Source organism: Sorex araneus, chromosome X (assembly GCF_027595985.1).
Source record: "Sorex araneus isolate mSorAra2 chromosome X, mSorAra2.pri, whole genome shotgun sequence".
Taxonomy (NCBI): Eukaryota; Metazoa; Chordata; class Mammalia; order Eulipotyphla; family Soricidae; genus Sorex; species Sorex araneus.
In genome coordinates, this window is record NC_073313.1 from 232,775,458 (window position 1) to 232,792,053 (window position 16,596).

General features: G+C 39.5%; 1 non-coding gene across 1 annotated transcript; it reads right to left on the reverse strand.

Moving 5' to 3' along the window:
- Positions 1 to 559: 559 nt before the first annotated feature.
- LOC129400431 (U6 spliceosomal RNA) lies at positions 560 to 666 on the reverse strand. Its single transcript, XR_008627674.1, has one exon. It is a non-coding gene; the product is annotated as a U6 spliceosomal RNA (small nuclear RNA).
- Positions 667 to 16,596: the final 15,930 nt, after the last annotated feature.

Below are 16,596 nucleotides of genomic sequence, written 5' to 3' on the forward strand. Positions count from 1 at the left end.
TTAGGGTGATATTTGCTTCATAGAAACTGTTTGGAAGTGTTTCTGATACTTCAACTTCCTGGAAAAGCTTTAAGAGAATTGGGAGTAGGTCCTCTTTAAAGATTTGGAAGAATTCACTAGTGAATTCATCTGGGCCAGGACTTCTGTGCTTGGGGAGACTTTTTATTACCATTTCAATTTCCTTGATGGTGATAGGTCTGTTTAGGTATTCCAGGTCTTCTTGGTTCAGCCTTGGGAGGCTATAGGAATTCAGGAATTTATCCATTTCCTCAAGGTTTTCTTGTTTTGTGGTATAAAGTGACTCAAAGTAATCCCTGAGGATCCTTTGAATTTCTGTAGTTTCTGTGGTGATGTCCCTGTTTTCATTTCTGATTCAATTTACTAGGGTTTTCTCTCTCCTTTTCTTTGTGAGTCTTGCTAGAGGCTTATCGATCTTGTTTATTTTTTCAAAGAACCAGCTCTTGGTTTCATTGATCTTTTGGATTGCTTTTTGGGTTCCCATATCGTTAAATTTTGCTCTGAGTTTTATTATTTTCTTCTTCCTGTTCGGATTGGGCTCAGAAATATGGAGCACTTCACGAATTTGCGTGTCATCCTTGCACAGGGGCCATGCTAATCTTCTCTGTATTGTTCCAGTTTTAGTATATGTGCTGCCAAAGTGAGCAAGAGGTAAGTTAATTTTAAGAAAAAACTATGAAAGAATTTCTCATGGAGATACCACCTCACACCACAGAGACTAGCACACATCCAAAAGAACAAAAGCAACCGCTGTTGGAGAGGGTGTGGGGAGAAAGGGACCCTTCTACACTGCTGGTGGGAATGCCGGCTAGTTCAGCCCTTTTGGAAAACAGTATGGACGATTCTCAAAAAACTAGAGGTTGAGCTCCCATTTGACCCAGCAATACCACTGCTGGGAATATATCCCAGAAAAGCCAAAAAGTATAGTCAAAGTGACATATGCACTTATATGTTCACCGCAGCACTGTTTACAATAGCCAGAATCTGGAAAAAACCCGAGTGCCCTAGAACAGATGACTGGTTGAAGAAACTCTGGTACATCTATACAATGGAATACTATGCAGCTGTTAGAAAAAATGAGGTCATGACGTTTGCATATAAGTGGATCAACATGGAAAGTATCATGCTAAGTGAAATGAGTCAGAAAGAGAGAGACAGACATAGAAAGATTGCACTCATCTGTGGAATATAGAATAATAGACTATAAGACTAACGCCCAAGAATAGTAGAAATAAGTACCAGGAGATTGTTTCCATGGCTTGGAGGCTGGTCTCTCATTCTGGGTAACTCAGGGAAGGGACCACCAAGTAAAATGTGGTTGGAGGTCATGTGGGGGAAGGGTGAGGTGGGCGGAATACAGACTAGAGACTGAACACAATGGCCACTCAACACCTCTATTGCAAACCACAACACCTAATCAGAGAGAGAGAACAAAGGGAATTCCCTGCCATAGTGGCAGGGTGGGGTGGGGGGAGATGGGTCTGGGGAGGGGGGGAGGGATGTTGGGTTTACGGGTGGTGGAGAATGGGCACTGGGTGAAGGGATGGGTTATTGAACTTTGTAGGGGGGAAGCATGAGCATAAAGATGTATGGATCTGTAACTGTACCCTCACGATGACTCTCTAATTAAAAATAAACTAATAAAAAAAAAAGAAAAAATAAATAAATAAATAAATAAATAAATAAATAAATAAATAAATAAAAAGAATTTCTCATGGATATTGGAAAAAATTCTGTGTGCGCTTTTTACCACTAATGCTGAGTCAAATGTTGGTGATAGTAAATGTTGAATACTGTGAACTTGCTTATTGGTATGAGCAAAATGGCAAAGAATGTGAGGGTGTGATTATAAGGAAATAAGAGAATAAACTGTGGTGTTATTATATGTGCATGCTTAGAAAAGCTTGTCCACCTCGGGGTGCCAGATTAAATACAGGATATACTTTTGTGAAGTCTGGCAAGTACTTCAAAATCCCCATTTTTCAATTAATAGATGCTATCTTCTTGGTCACAGGGATGAATAAATGCTCAATTTTCATTCCAACAGAGCTTGGCCCAAATCATGCACTCATAACCCAATTAGGGCCAGAGTCATTTCCTAGTGTGGAAACATGCTCTTTGGCTATAGTTGCTATCCTGGGGCTTCTGGCAGCCAGGCCTGAGAAGTTGAGATTATCAGCAAAGGAAATAGACTTAAAATACTGGCTGCTTTGAGACCTCAATTACAGTTTTTCAGTACTTCCTGCAGCTTTTCTTTCTGAACTTTGTGTTTCCCATTTCACTTCCAGGACCTGGCAGTTCACTTAACTCCAATAGCCAAATTTGAGATGGGTTTTATTTCTTGGGCCTAAAAGAGTTCCTAACTCATATGTAGAGGAATCTAAAATGAGGGTTTCTCTCTTCTTCAAGTAACTAACACTAGCCAAATAGAGAATGGCATACTGCATAGGTGAGTGTGATCCATAATAGAGCAGGGTTTACCCTGTCACACACTTGTAGAAACTGGGCAGATGGCTCTGGGGGTTGTTGTGCATGCCTAACATGCACAGAGCTCCGCTATGATTACTGGCATGGTGTGACCACCGTAGCACCACCAAGAGTAGCCCTAGTGTAACCCTGCACTACAGGAGTGCTCCGAAAGCAAAAACAATCTTCCCCTTCTAATTATGCGACTATAGATTCAGGAATCAATGTATCACTGTCATCCCGTTGCTCATAGATTTGCTTGAGCGGGCACCAGTAATGTCTCCATCGTGAGACTTGTTGTTACTGTTTTTGGCATATCGAATACACCACAGGTAGCTTGCCAGGCTCTGTCATGCGGGCGATATACTCTTGGTAGCTTGTCAGGCTCTCCGAGAGGGGCGGAGGAATTGAACCCAGGTCAGCATGTCAAGGCAAATGCCCTACCCACTGTGCTAATTCAGGAAAAATGTTTAATTCCAGTTTTTTTCTCTATATGTTATCTTTTTTTACCATTTCCTAAGACAGTATCAAAAAACTTCATGTTAGCAATAAAAAGATCTTAAAGTAGGTGAAGTAAAACAAATGATCCAAGATCAAATGGTTAAAACCTGAGTTTCAATTCAATGACTAATTTGAGATTATAGAAAATAATCTTAATGTGGGAGACATTACTGGCACCCGCTTGAGCAAATCAAAGATCAATGGGAAGACAAGTGATACAAGTGATACAAGTGAATCTTAATGTGAACCTAAGTAATAAGAAATGATAAAAATAATAATATAGGTTAGAAGTCTAATGTAGCCAATAGAGATATGTAAACACTTAAATTATTTTTTGTGATTATTTATTTGCAGCAAATTACAGATTGACTGGATTGATTGTTTTGGATTCTCTCAGTAGTTAGGTCTGTGACCACTTATTTTGTCTGTTCTCTGATCCTGATGCTTTGGCAACTGGGCTGGGAACATGAATAAAGTCTGATCAGTCATAGAACTGGATTCCCTAGCCACAGGGCTGAGACTGGAAGATCATTTCCTGAGGATGAAATAATCAGTGACTAAACGTACAATGATTAGATTATTCTCCTGCAATTTTTAAAATTAGATTTGGTGGAGAATATATCCCTTTCTGATTGAACAAAACTGGAAGAATGCACATCTAGAATGTGCTATACCCATTTTCCTAAATGGCAAAAACTTACAAAAGTGAAAGCAGAAATGAAGGCAGACTTGGGCTTATAGAAGTAGCTCAAAAGCCAGGGAGCCATATAGAATCTCTGGGTTCAACCCCCTACGCTGCATGATTCCCTGAAAACCAAGCTTTTCATAGCCCAAAAAGCAAAAGGAAGATTTGGTCTTTATGACAATCAAATTCCTATATTTGCCCATTCTTGAAGACAGAACCATCCCTGCTACTTCTTTCTTTATGGTAGTCAAAACTTTCCCCGAGTCCACCAGGAATGATACTTGAGTATAGAGCCAGGAGTAAGCCTTGGCCATTGTTTGGTGTGGCTCCCAAACAAAACAAACAAAAATTGCCTTATTTTACAAAAGATATTTTCATAAAAATTTCTGACAGTGAAACTGAAAGAGCAGTTTCATATAGTACAGTCACATTAGAGTTCTTTGCTAGCTTGAATCAATAAACATTAGCTGGTTATGGGGTTAAATGGCAAAAGTTAGAAATAGGCAATTACCTATTCATGATCCCCAGATGGTACAGGGGTTAAGGTGCATGCTTTGCTTGTGACTGACTCCAGTTCAACCCCTAACTCCACATGGTTCCCTCCCCGAGAATCTTTGGTGCAGCTCTGGAGGCCCCAGTACCTTTGAACTCCACTGAGCTCCACTGAGAAGCCTGAATAGGACTTGAACAGCACCACATGCTCAGGCCATCACAGCAAACCAGCTGGTTGACTGAAAATCAAGAATTCCCACAGCCTGGTTGACTCAGAATCAAGAATTGTCCGGGGAGGTGTGTATGGACCTCTTGAGCAACACTTGGAAAATCACCATAAAAAATCAATACAAAATAGGGGCTGGAGCAATAGCACAGCAGGTAGGGCATTTGCCTTGCACGCGGCTGACCCGGGTTCGATTCCCAGCATCCCATATGGTCCCCTGAGCACCGCCAGGAGTGATTCCTGAGTGCAGAGCCAGGAGTAACCCCTGTGCATCGCCAGGTGTGACCCAAAAAGAAAAAAAATATCAATACAAAATAAAAGTCATCTTTAGATTTTCTAAGTTAATATCAAGCTGGCAAAATAATAGGAAATATAAGGATAGGCTTATATTTATATTCATATGTATTTTGGGTGGAATCATTATACCAGTCTCATACTATATTAAAAATACATTTTGATTTTAAAATGCATGGTGAAGTAAATCTCAAGAAGAAAATATATGAGTATTTTCAAATACATATAGGGTTAGGAAACCATTCACTTCTTAAACCTAGAAACCATAAAGAAAAATTTTGACAGATTTGACTGGGGCAATCTTTAAAATTGTTGAAATGTAAAAATTGCTATTACGAAAGCTAAAAGGTAAGTGATAGAATGTTTGCAAAATACATATTTATAATAAGTTAATATCCACAATATATAAGAACTTGCTACAAGTCAATAAATGCACATAATCCACAAGGAGAAATGGCAAAAGTTAGAAATAGGCAATTACCTATTCACGATCCCCAGAAGAAAAAAGAGAAATGGCTGGTTTCAACTTAGTGCAAAGAACACTTACAGGACATATAAAATAAAATTGAAAAATAATCAGAAAACACAGCCTCCCCTTTGAGGAATGTCCCCTTGTAAGGCTTTGGTAAAAGTATTAGACTGTTCCCTTACACTAAGCAAACTTGGGCTTTTGGCCTAAAATGGGTAGGTGCTTGATTGCACATTTTAGGAGAACTGGATGGGAATGAGTTCTTAGCTTGGGACAAAACAGTGGGACCTTGAAGACAAGGACATTATGAATGCAATTCAGGTAGAACAAGTCCTTGAGCACTTGAATATGTGACTATTGGAGCATTTGTAGGAAAGAGTCCTTGACTTTGTGCTGCCTTTGTTTCTTTCTCTACAAAAAAAGTTTCCTAAAAGGGCTGAAAGAGGAAGAACGGTTGGAAAGAGTGAGCTAAAAGGGCACAGTGAGAAGGGGTACTGTTAACCTTTCCACTGGCCCTGGCTGCAGGGATGACGTGAAGCGACCTAAAAGCAGAGACAGCAAAGCAGGAGAGCTGCAACTCTGAGCAACTGGAGGCAGTGCCTGGGAGCTGGGGAGCAGTAACAGAGTAGTGCAGTTGAGCAGCTAGGAGAGAGTGCAGCCAACTACCAACGCTCCAGCTACCAGCTAGGCTTCTAGCTGCTGCCATAAACTCAGAGAGAGCCCCTAGAGGGCAGGGACTGCCTGGGTATTGTTAGTTAAGGCTATTGCTGTCCTAGGCCCTTGAGAGCAATGAGGTCTATCCAGGCTGAGTCTTGAGAATCAGAGACTGGTCTCGACCACCAAGAGAAACCAGTGAACCCTAAGATTTCAAATGAGCATTCATTCCCACCAACAGTGAAAGAGCTCCTTTCCCCCCCACATCCATGCCAGCACTGGTTGCTTTTGTTCTTTTGAATGTGTGCCAGTCTTTGTGGTGTGAGATGATATATCACTGTTGTTTTGATCTGCATCTCTCTGATGATTAGCTATGTGAAGCATTTTTTCATGTGCCTTTTGGCCATTTGTATTTCTTTTTCGAGGAAGCTTCTCTTCATTTCTTATTCCCATTTTTTGATGGGGTTGGAGGTTTTTTCTTGTACAATTCTACTAGTGTCTTGTATATCCTAGTAGCAGATGGGTATTGGGTAAAATTCTTTCCCACTCTGTGGGCTCTCTCTGCATTTTAGTCACTGTTTCTTTTGAAGTGTAGAAACTTCTTAGTCTGATGTAGTCCTATTCATTTATGTTTGTTTCCCCATGTATTGTCAGTGCTGTTTCATCCTTAAAGATGCTTTTAGCTTCAATGTCATGGAGGGGTTTGCCTACATTTTCCTCAATGTACATTATGGGTTCATGTCTGATATTGAGGTCTTTAATCCACTTTGATCTGACTTTTTTGTCTGCCACTAGACAGAGGTCAGAGTTCATTTTTTTGCAGGTAGCTATCCAGTTTTCCCAGCTTCGCTTGTTGAAGAGGCCCCACTTCACTTTTCTTGTTCCTTTGTCAAAGATTAAGTGTTCATATATATGTGAGTCTGTGACAGAATATTCAACTCTGTTTCATTGGTCTGTGGTTCTGTTTCTAGCCCAATACCATACTGTTTTAATTACTACTGCTTTGTAGCATAGTTTGAAGTTAGGGGAGGTGATGCCTCCTGCGCGTTCCCCTGGAGATCTCTCCGGCCCGCGGAGAGACAACAGTGGAAAGCGCTCCTAATTAGGTGGATTCTGTGAGGGTCCTGATCTGAAATAAGACTAGTGAGGTTAGTAAACAGGGGGCCCAAGATGACACATGCCGATCAAGGGCAACTTTATTAACTGCCACGCTGGTTTTATACTTTTCTTAGCAGGGGGTTGGTACATAAGTTGTCAATCATCAGGGAAGTGTCTTCTCAGACCAAATAAGGAAAGGTTCAGGGTGTATTAGGTGGGCTTACAACATTCTTCAAGAGTAGATTGAGAAATAGTGGGGAGGGGAAGGCAAGGGTTTATCTGGCAGGAGCATCTGGCAGGAGGAATGCCTTAGGTAACTGCCCTGGGCTACTTTTACCTCTTGAGTTTGGCTATTTCCTTTGTCACAAGGGCACCTTTGCCTCAGGTCAAGCAAAGCTGGTAATGGAATTTTCTGGTTTGTCCAGGGTAAAGTTTTGGGGTCCTCTTTTGTTCAGGGTCCTGAGCAGTCCCCAACAGCCTCCCATATTCTTTTTCTCAAGGATTGCTTTAGCTATTCATGGGGGGTTTATTGTTCCATATGAATTTCAGGAGTGTTTTGTCTATTTCTTTGAAAAAATGCCATAAGTATCCTGATAGAGACTACATTAAATCTGTATAGTGCTTTTGGCAGTATTGCCATTTTGATAATGTTAATCCTCCCCATCTATGATCAGGGGATGTGTTTACATTTCCTAGTGTCCTCTTTTATTTCTTGAAGTAGTGTTTTGTGATTTTCCTTGTATAAGTCCTTCACCTCTTTGGTTAAGCTGATTCCTAGTACTTGATTTACTGGTTCAGCCTTTCTGGAAAACAATATGGACAGTCCTTCAAAAACTAGAAATTGAGCTTCCATCTGACACTGCAATACTTCTTTGGGGAATATATCCCGAGGATGCAAAAAAGCACAGTAGAAATGACATTTGTACCTTTATGTTCATTGCAGCACTGTTCACAATAGCCAAAATCTGGAAATACCTAAAGTGCCCAAGAACAGACGACTGGTTAAAGAAACTTTGGTACATCTAATGGAATACTATGCAGCTATTAGGAGAGATGAAGTCTTGCAATTTGCTTATAAGTGGATAGACATGGAGAGTGTCATACTAAGTGAAATGATTCAGAAAGAGAGGGACAGATATAGAAGGACTGCACTCATTTGTGGAGTATAAAATAACATAACATGAGACCGATGCCCAAGGACAGTAGATAGAAGGGTCAGGAAGATTGCTCCATAGTTGGAAGCCTGCCTCATGAGCAGCAGGGAGAGGACATCTGGAATAGAGAAGGGATCACTAAGAAAATGATGGTTGGAGGAATCAGTTGGGATGGGAGATGTGTGCTGAAAGTATATAAAGGACCAAACATGATAACCTCTCAGTATCTGCATTGCAAACCATAATGCCCAAAAGTAGAGAGAGAGTATGGGAAATATTTTATTCCATGGAGGCAGTGGGAGGGTAGTAAAGGGGGGGTATACTGGGAATATTGGTGATGGGGAATGTGCACTGCTGGAGAGATGGTTATTTGAACATTGTATAATTGTAACTCAAACAAGAAAGTTTGTAACTGTATCTCAGGGGTAAACAAACAAGCAAACAAGCAAACAAACAAACAAACAAACAAAAGATTTCAAGTGAGCAAGAGAACAACTAGATGAAACCGCTGGAATGAGCAGGGCTCCAGGGAAGAGTATTTGATTCCTCCGCAAAGACTGAATGCCTCTTTCGGCTTCTTGGTCTCTAGGCCCAGAGACTCCTGAGATGGACTGGGGGCTCCACAAGTGCTAAGGGAAGAACAGAACCTACGAACCCATGGTATGAGCTCCCCCGCCATGGCTTAGACCAGGAGTCTGACAATCCTTTATTACAGTGCTCTTTTCTCCTTTGCTGACCTGGAAATTTAACTTCCCCACCTCAGATTCTAGCAGAACCTACTGAGATCTCCTCTTTTATGTCACCAGTATATCTTGGGCACTCCTCCTTATGACTCTTCTGCCACTGTATTCAATATTTGCTTTCACTTCAGCTTTCCCTCACCATTCCAGGACTGCCTCCTTCACTTTGTATTTGTGACAATGCCCAGTCTCTTTTCTTTCCTGACTGTCTTTCAATGCATCTGCAGGATAGACTGGCCATGAATTTTTGGTAAATAAAAAAAGAACCAATAATATTGGATCTCCATGGTCACAGAATCAATACATAAATGCTGAAAGAAGGTGCCTAACTTACAATTTGATTTTGACTGTAGATAAGGGCACATCTTGTTTTACTCATCTGTGTGGGGGGGAGGGCATGGTTGGAAATGTTATATAATCAATTCTGGTATCCTGCTACTTGGTCATTGCTGTAAATGTCAGCTAGATTATTATTCCTGATGTTGTGACAAAGTGGTCAATTTTTAATGTTTTGGTCAATAAATGATTCAATGGTCATTTGAGAAAAATTATATCCGTCTTGACTTGAATGAAAACCTCCTCTTCTTGTTATTTGATAAGATTCAGGAAGCATCAGCACAAAATTTTCCGAACGAATGTCAGTGACTCCAAGATGAGCCATCTAGACACTCTGGGTGATCACGGGGTACTACGTGGGAACAACACTGTATCAGCAGTTATGAGTCAAAAAGCCATTCAGGGAGTTAGACTTGGAATGTGAAGAAGTTTAGAAATATCTTAACCGATCAGTTCTGTCTTCCATTTTATACATGCATGAGGGCATTATTAAGTAGCCATATGTCTCAATCTAAAATAGACTCCTATTGAATATAAAATTCTAATTAATGTTAAAGCAAACACATCATGGCTATATAGCAGAGCCAGTAGTAATTTTCTTTTTTAGGAGTATATTTAATAATGACACATTTTGCAATCAGTGAAATATTCAATTTGATGAAATGCAGTAAAAATAATACTTAACGTATATTGAGCCTAATTTTTTAAAGGTACCATCTAAAGTACTTTAGATGTACCATCTTATTTACTTGTTATAATAGTTCCATAAGCACTCTCATTTTCTATTATCATTCTCATTTTAAAGATAATCAAATTGTTATTTAGAGAGATATTTTGATACTTATTAATATTAACAGAACTAGAATTTTTGGGCCTGTGCCATTAATCACTATCTAAAGGAGGTGGCAACAGAATTTTCTTAGGATACATACACTTTTTTGCAGGACCTCAGGTTTCAGATAAATGTTTTCTAGTACACAAAAATACAGGTTAGTGCTAATCCCATTAAAATTATGATAAAGCAAATTAATTGCGAGCATGGAATCATGTTTGCAAATAATGAATATGAATGTATATTAGAAACATAGCATGTCAAATGTAAATATTTGTTAAGTAATCGAAAATGTATTTTCTGTGCTGTATATACACCAAGCTGTCCAACTGTGACAAAGCACATTTGAAATGACAGATTCTGGCAAGTTTGTCCTTGTGAGGCTGGCAGAGCAGAGCTACCCGCTCCTCTCTGTCTTGCAGTACCTAAACACAAGTGCCATCTTACATTTCAATGGCAGTTTGACTGTATTTTTAAACCTATACTTAAAGGACTAGCTCACAGAATCAATTTAGCTGTAAATTACTCAACATAGGAGAGCCGCCTAATAATAAGTATAAAGTTAGTCTTAAAAATGCTGCAAATAAGAATAATTTACTGAACCTGTATAAACAATAGCCATCTGGAATGAATCAGCAATATTAGCTAAAAGTGAATTAACTCTTCAGTCTTCTCTCAAATCTGCTAGCAGTCTTAAAGTCTGACTTGTCCTCATTAGAAAATAATTTAGAAAGCTGCTTTATTAACTTCAGAATATCTTCCCAGATGGTAAAAATCAATACAGAAATAAGTTTTAAGATTTTTTCATAGGCATCAGGAAAATCTGTTTGGTTAAACTCATACAGTTTTTACTAATGAACATTTTTTTTTTGTATCTTGGGTTGATATTAAAATGATGGCTTTATCTGAATAAGCTTGCGGGTAAACACATGTCTATATAAAGGTATTCTTCATCATGTTTTAAAATGACTAATTTTAGGAGCCAGTGAGATATCCCAAGGAGCTAGAGCACATGTTTTGCATTCAGGAGGCACAAATTTGATCCCCAACACTGCATATGGTTCCCTGAGCACCAGCAGCACAGATTTGAAAATGACCCCTGAGTACCACTGGGTGTGGCTCCCAAACAAAACAAACAACCAAAACAAAGCAAACAAAAAATCCACAACAAAACAAAACAAAACAAAAAAATTGCTCATTTTTTTTCCTAGTCTGTATCTTTTACCAACAGCGTTAATTTTAAGGTGAAGATAAAGGTTCAGAACTTTTCTTTTCTTTGTGAGCTCAGACATTAGCTTGTGGTTGCCTGAGGCTTGTGCCAAACCACGTTGATGAATGAGCTCGAGAGTTTTTGAAGACAGGCTTCTGTTTGTGGCTTTCTCACTCTCGGTATTCTTCGCAAAGACATGGAGGTGCTGAACCAGTCGATCGTATTCCTCGACGATGTTGTCAAGGACGGCATCTTCCCATGTTGCTGCAATAGTGCCAAAGAGCTCCCAGTTGGTGGTCATTCTGGGAGTTGTCTTCTTAGACTTAAATTTTGCAGACTTTTCTCCCCCCTCTGTGAAGTAGAATTTCACACAAAGGACACGGTGATCTGATCCCATTTGGAATTTTGGGACAACAGCGACATCGGTCAGGCAAAACCTTCGATTGAATATGATGGGGTCAATTTCATTGTGGAACTGTCCACCAGGAGACTCCCATGTCCAGCGTTTAGATTTGGCCTTCTAGAACTGTGAGGTACCATGGATGGTCTTGGTAGATATGATGAATTCAGATAGTCTCTAACCCTGATCGTTCCATTCTAGGCCATGTGTCCCAATGTGGAGTTCTTTGGGCAACCTTGTCGGACCTATCTTGGCATTAAAATCACCAACAATGATCTTGTAGAAGGTGTGGTCTTCTTTATAGAACTTCTCCAGTTCCATGTAGAACCTCTCAATTTCTTCTTCATCATAGTTGGATGTTGGTGCGTAGACGATGAAAATAGAAACTGCAGGCAGTGAACCACATCTATTCAAGCGTAATCGTCCAATTCGGGATGTTAGACATTCGAATGAATTGATGCTCATGGCCAAGTTCGTGTTGACAAGGACACCAATGCCACCAACACCTCTGTTGTCGCATGTTCCGAGGAACAATTCTTCTCCAGTGTCGAAAATGGCGTGATGTGATTGATGTCTTCTCATTTTGGTCAGACCAACCATGTTGTACTTGATCTTCTGTGCTTGCACCATCAGGTCCTCGATGGATGCTTCTGATGCAAGTGTCTGTGCATTGAAAGTGCAGACAATCATTTTAGTCTTTCTTCGTTTTGGCAGTCTAGTTCGTCCCCGAGATTTTTTCAGCCTCTCTTTGCTCATCTTTCTTAATGCTGCTGTATTGGGGGCTCTTTCGGTGACAGGTGAATGAGGCCAATTGTTTTTACTGTTGTTGGCATATCGAATACGCGACGGGTAGCTTGCTAGGCTCTGCTGTGCGGGCAAGATACTCTCGGTAGCTTGCCAGGCTCTCCGAGAGGGACGGAGGCTTTTAGGGCGGCCTCCAATCGCCCTTAGAGGTGTTACCATGATTCACACCAAATTTGAACCCTATCAAATATGGTGTGGGAATAATAGGTATTAAGTGTTTTATGGTGTGTTGCGCGGCCGGTTTGCAGCCATGCAGTCTGGAGAGCAACCTGGAGGGTGGCAGTGGCTGGGTAGTGGATGTAGTGGGGAGGGGGTCGGCCAGTGAGGTATTTATCTTGAATAGGGTGGGCATCTGGGTTGGACCCCTCCCTCAGATGCCGGAGATTGGAGGAGGCAGACAGAGGCCTGTTTCCAAGTTTCATTGAACCTAGAGCTAAGGTCAAAAAGTTCTGCTTACCTGGCTTTGCAGGGCTTCACTCATGCATGAGGTTCTGCCCAAGTGTCTGGAGAGCAACCTGGAGGGTGGCGGTGGCTGGGTAGTGGATGTAGTGGGGGTCGGCCCCACTACCCCACTACAAGTGATACAAGTGATACAAGTGAGTTCAGGAATTATTCCTGGCAGTGCTTGGAGGACCACATGGGATACCAGGGATTGAAACTGGGTCGGCCGCATGCAAAGCAAACGCCCTACCCACTGTACTACTTTGAGTTAAGAGGAAAGGTTGATGGTCTGTTCTTTAGTTCCTAAAGGAATTTTTATCCCCACTTTTTGGTAGATAAGAATCTCTGTTAGTTACTAGGATGCGAAAAGACTCAATATTTAACAAGACTTTTAAGTATAGTCTTATTAAATTACCTTTTGTATTCTTTGAAATTTTGATTAGCCAGCTAACTGGCCATGTTAAAAAGCACACAACCTTGCTGTGAAAGAATTATACTCCCAGTTACAGTTGGCCTGTAGGGTCACATCTTGTCTTTTCATTTTGATTTTGAACCTTCCCAGGATGACTTCACTTCAGCCACAAGTCTCTACAAGTCTCTAAGAATGTTGTTGTTTTTTAAGAATCTGCAAAAGTGAAAGACTTTGTGAGTAAATATGAGTATAAATCAATTAGCTCAGTCTTAAAAAACTAGTCTCCTCCCTGTTTTTTTGTGAAGCAAATACTTCACAGGCAGAGAACTTTGTCTTTTTAATGACTTAATGCCTGCTTCCTAGAACAGCAGCTGGCACATTGCAGGCGTTTAATGGATGTTTGTTGAGTGAATGAATGAATGACAGCTATTTAGCTAAACTCGAGATATTAACTAATGTGCTAAAAATGATTGCTTATTTTTTTATTATGTGCATATGTGAACAAGACAGGCTAACATAAATGCCTTTCAAACCATCTGAGTGTTAGAATAGCATTTCACTATCATAAGCAAACAGTTACATCTCTGAGGGAATATCATTTATAGATTTGGCAAAGCCAAACTGTATGATGAAGACAGATAACCCAGATGCAAGTTCATCTTCATGATTCTTCTCAATTGATCAAAAAAATCTTGTATTTTCACACCACTTTGACTACTTTTATAAACTCAAAGAGGAGGCAAGAAGAATCTCTTGTTTCTTACAGCTGGCTCTGTATTCAGGGGTTATTACTGGCTGTGCTCTGGGTACCATATGTGGTATTGCTCAGATTGCCTATGTGTAAAGCAAGGGTTCTACCCACTGTTCTGTCTCAGGCTCTACATACACATTCTTTTTTTTTTTTTTAGATTAAAAAATCATATGATAGAGAATTAAACAACATTTATTCTGTGCTGATTAATTCAGGTCTTCCAAACAATAAAAGCCTTTAGATAAAAGATGGTAAACTAAGAACTCATTTCATAAAGACAATTTGTCAGCAAAGGTGACAAGCTGAATCCTCTCTAACTTTTATTATAATCATTCCTTATGTTTATTTTACCTTTACTCAGTTCCATCTTAATTTCTTTTTCAGTTTTTACTTCTTCGACCCATTTTCTTTTTTATTTCTTTCATCTTTTATAAGAAAATATAATCCTAAGGAGAACTTTTTGGCTTTTTATGAATAGTTTTCCAGCAGGATGATGTTTATCTCTTTTTCCTCCCTACAAAAACCTTAAATTTTACTACCCTCCATATTTTAAAATATTTTTGCTTCTGATAGCACAGTGGGTAGGGCATTTGCCTTGCACACAGCTGATCCAGGTTCAATTCCTCCATCCCTGTTGGAGAGCCCAGCAAGCTACCAAGAGTATCCCACCCGCACGACAGAGCCTGGCAAGCTACCCATGGTGTATTTGATATGCCAAAAACAGTAACAAGTCTCACAGTGGAGACGTTACTGGTGCCTGCTCGAACAAATTGATGAACAATGGGATGACAGTGCTACAGTGACAGTGCTACAGTGCTTTGTTTCTTAAGTTTTACTTAAGTAAACATTGATTACTTTCTCTTTATAAACATTAAAAATAGGTGATTATCTATCAGGGATTTTGTTTGGCATGGTTTAGTATGTATCCAGTTCAATTTTATATTCAAAGTAAATAAACATAGAAGTTGGTCTTCTTGGTAACTTACGAAGCCTGCATCTGGGTGACTTGCTGACTTGTATTCAAACAAGGACAAATTATTTCTAGCTGCATTTATACTCCACATAGAAAGAACAGAAAGAAAAGAAGTATACTGCTTGTAAAACAAGATGGTCACTGCTGAGTAAATAAATAGACGTTTATGTAACTGTATGGAAATCTTTTATCAGATTAACTCAGGGAATCAAAAGTAAACAAAAATGTATACTAACTTGTCCTGTCAAGACCCTATTAGGAATTTATAGAAGCTAATAGATAATGAATTAGTAAAGACCTGAAATTATAAATTGCCTCTCCTTCATATCTTCTTTACTGTGCTGATGTAGTGCAATGCTTACTACTGTTTCCTAATCATTAGAGAAAGGTTCTGAATTCAGTTATAGATCTGGAATACATTAACTGAGAGGTCAAGTGACCTGATAACACTCCTTCATTTCCCACTAAATGTAGCAATTTGCAGGAAAACATTCTGTGAATTGCACAAATGTGAGGAAAAAATTTAGTTCATGAAGTAATTCCAAAAGAACTATAGCAATTAAATAGACAGTTATTCTAGCTTATTTAATTTCAAAGGATGGTGGAAAGCAAATTACTAGACTTAACCCAACAATTCTCTTAGTACTTTATATCAGTTTGTTTCTCAGGATTAAGGATTCATAATTATATAAAGGGAAAACTATCTTTTTTTTAACAAGTGATTTCTTCTTGTTCTGTACTTTCTGAAATGGAAAAAGACTCCAGACAGAAGGTAAATCTCTACTTCATAGGAATATAGTCTGGTAAAGTGACCTATTCTGTAATAGCAACAACATCCCTTAAAGGAAAATAGATGGAAGGGATACTATCTCTTTGAAATTTCTTAGCTTATTTAATTTGTGTGTGGGCTGCAACAGAAAGGGTTATTTCCCTCAATTGTCTGGATGAATCGGGCAAAGTTATTGATCCTTAACCTCTAAAATGAAGATAATCTTAGTTTAATAAACAGCTTGACAAGGACAAAACCATTGCGTTTTATTGTCAAAGTGATTATCATTAAATTTACCTATCTTGTTTGAATTGTAAATTTAGATTAAAAGAAGACTCACTTCAAACTAAAACAACTAATAAGAATACGAGTTCCTTTTCAGTCTCCTCCACTCTCCTTGTCTTTAAAAAGAGTTTATAGTAGCAGAACTTAGAGGATTGTTCTGTGGATTCATTGTTGTGTAGATTGATTGAAAAATTCCTGACATGCCATGAACTTAATATATGTTGGATATTGTATTGCTGGACTGGAACGATAGTACAGCGGGTAGGGCGTTTGCCTTGCCTGTGGCTGACCTGGGTTTGATTCCTCCATCCCTCTTGGAGAGCCCGGCAAGCTACTGAGAGTATCCTGCCCGAGCGGCAGAGCCTGGCAAGCTCCCTGTGGCATATTCAATGTGCCAAAAACAGTAACAACAAGTCTCACCATGGAGACATTGCTGATGCCCACTCGAGCAAATCGATGAACAACGGGATGACAGTCCAGTGCCATTGTATTGTATTGCTGCTGATAATTGTGAACAAAGTAAACAGCATTGTGCACCAATAGGGAAAAATAAAAATTCCTGAAGAAGATAAATTCTGAATCTGTT